Here is a 3069-nt window from a genome sequence, read left to right on the forward strand (position 1 = left end):
GTACTACTGTTAGGGGCTCTTAGAAACTATCCTGAGAGTTAACAATTAATAGGTATTCCCTGTGACACTTGTGACTTTGCACTTCCTTGTGACTCTTAACTGGTATCTTTGGTATTTTTCCAACAATGCCCTCCCCACTTCCTTGAGTTGTGGTTTCTTCCTTTAAATACCCCCTTACTCAGCTACTCGGGGCAACACGGTCCTCTACCCCTGCGTGGCCTATGACCGTGGGCCCGAGAGTGCTCTTAAATAAAAATCCTCTTGCAGTTTGCAGCAAGACCGTTTCTTGTGGATGATTTTGGGATGTCGTCTCTCCTGAGTCAGAACGTGGGGGAGTCCTCACATTGTGGGTCTTTCATTTTTACTCATGAAAATGTAAATTTCATTTTCAATTACAACTGATAGTTTCATTGAGTGTAGTAGTTTGGGTTAACATTTATTGTCTTTAAGAAGTTTTAGATCACTAGTCCAGATCTTTCTGTTTTTCAAAGTCTTCATTGAAAAGCCAGGTACTTTTCTATTATGTGAGGTTCAATGTATGTTTTGAGCTTTAGTAACATTTCTGTTACAAATGTGGATGTCCTTGCATTTGGAGCATAGATATTCAGAATTGAGAGTTCATCCTGGTGGATTTTTCCTTTGATGAGTATGTAGTATTCTTCCCTACCTTTTTAGAGAACTTTTGGCTGAAAGCCTATTTTGTTGGATATTAGAATGTCTACTCCAACTTGTTTCTTGGGACTGTTTGCTTAGAAAATATTTTCCCATCCTTTTACTTGGAGGGAATGTCTGTCTTTGATTCTGAGGTGTGTTTACTGTATGCAGCAGAATGCTGGATCTTGTTGATGTGTCCAGTCTGTTAGCCTATGTCTTTTTATTGGGGAATTGAGTCCATTGATGTTGAGAGATATTAGGGACCAATGATTGTTGGTTCCTGTTGGTTTCTGTTATTTTTGTTATTAGAGGTGGAATTATGTTTCTGTGTTTCTCTTCTTTTGAGTTTGTTGTGTAAAGATTAATTTCTTGTTTTTTCTTGGGTGTATTTTTCTTCTTTGTGTTGGACTTTTTCTTCTATTATTCTTTGTAGAGCTGGATTTGTGGAAAGATACTGTGTAAATTTGGTTTTGTCATGGAATACTTTGGTTTCTCCATCTATGGTAATTGAGAGTTTTGCTGAGTATAGTATCCTGCACTGACTTGTGTTCACTTAGGGTCTGTATGACATCTGCTCAGGATCTTCTTGCTTTCAGAGTCTCTGGTGAGAAGTCTGGTGTGATTCTGATGGGTCTCTCTTTATATGTTACTTGACCTTTTTCCCTTACTGCTTTCAATATTCTTTCTCTGTTCTATGCTTTTGGTATTTTAATTATTACATGAGGAATTTCTTTTCTGGTTCCATTTGTTTGTTGTTTTGTAGGCTTCTTGTTTGTTCATGGGCATCTCTTTAGGTTAGGAAAGTTTTCTTCTATAATTTTGTTGAAGATGTTTGCTGGCCCTTTAATTTGGGAATTTTCACTCTTCTATACCTATTATCCGTAGGTTTGGTCTTCTCATTGTGTCCTGGATTTCTTGAATGTTTTGAGATAGGAGCTTTTTGCTTTTTAATTTTTCCTTGACTGTTGTGCCAATGCCTTCTATTGTATCTTCTGCTGCTGAGATTCTCTCTTCTATCTTTTGTATTCTGTTGGTGATGCATGCATCTATGACTCCTGATCTCTTTCCTAGGTTTTCTATCTCGAGTTGTCTCCCTTTGTGATTTCTTTATTGTTTCTATTTCCATTTTTAAATCCTGGACAGTTTTGTTAAATTCCTTTACCTGTTTGATTGTGTTCTCCTGTATTTCTTTAAGGGATGTGTACATTTCCTCTTTAAAGGTTTCTACTTGTTTACTTATGTTCTCCTGTATTTCTTTAAGGGATGCATGTATTTTCTCTTTAAGGGCTCCTACTTGTTTACCTGTGTTCTCCTGTATTTCTTTAAGGGAGTTATTTATGCCCTTCTTAATGTCCTCTATCATCTTCATGAAATAAGAGCTTAGATCTGAATTGTGTTTTAAGGATGTGTTGGGGTACCCAGGACTTGTTGTGGTAGGAGAACTGGGTTCTGATATTACCAAGTCAAATTGGTTTCTGTTGCTCATATTCTTTGTTTTGTTTGTTTGTTTGTTTTTTGTTTTATTTTTTATTTTTTATTTTATTTTTCGAGACAGGGTTTCTCTGTATAGCCCTGGCTGTCCTGGAACTCACTTTGTAGACCAGGCTGGCCTTGAACTCAGAAATCTGCCTGCTTCTGCCTCCTGAGTGTTGAGATTAAAGGCATGTGCCACCATGCCCGGCTTTGTTGCTTATATTCTTACCCTTGCCTCTGCCAACTGGTTATATCTGGTGTTATCTGGCCTCCTTGTCTCTGACTGGAGCCTGTCCTTCCAGTGAGCCTGTGAGCCTGGGGAGTCCAGCTGCAACTGAGGTGTGCATTGTGTGGGATCGGTCCCACGGTGGGGCTCTGCTCCTGGCCTGTACAGGTGGGAACCAGAAGCTGCACAAGTCTTCTGCTGGGCAGGGAATCTGCTTCCCCAGGTTGCAGGGGTCCTGGTACTCGGGGTATTGCGGCCTGATTTAAGATTTCACCGGTGAAATTGGATGTGTCTGAATACCTGGGGAGTTGAGCTGCACCTGGGGTGTGGGCTGTGTGGTACTGGGTCCAGTGCTGGGGATCTGCTCCCAGGGCCAGCACAGGTGGGAACTGAAAGGTGTCATCAGGTACTATTCTTTTTTTTTAAATTTTTTATTAGGTATTTTCCTCATTTACTTTTCCAATGCTATCCTAAAAGTCCCCCATACCCTCCCCCCCACCCCCACTCTCACTTCTTGGCCCTGGCGTTCCCCTGTACTGAGGCATATAAAGTTTGTACGACCAATGGGCCTCTCTTTCCACTGATGGCCCACTAGGCCATCTTCTGACACATATGCAGCTAGAGACACGAGCTCCGTGGGGTACTGGTTAGTTCATATTGTTGTTCCACCTATAGGGTTGCAGATCCCTTTAGCTCCTTGGGTACTTTCTCTAGCT

The sequence above is a fragment of the Mus caroli genome, chromosome X, assembly GCF_900094665.2.
Source record: "Mus caroli chromosome X, CAROLI_EIJ_v1.1, whole genome shotgun sequence".
In the NCBI taxonomy this organism is placed as follows: domain Eukaryota; kingdom Metazoa; phylum Chordata; class Mammalia; order Rodentia; family Muridae; genus Mus; species Mus caroli.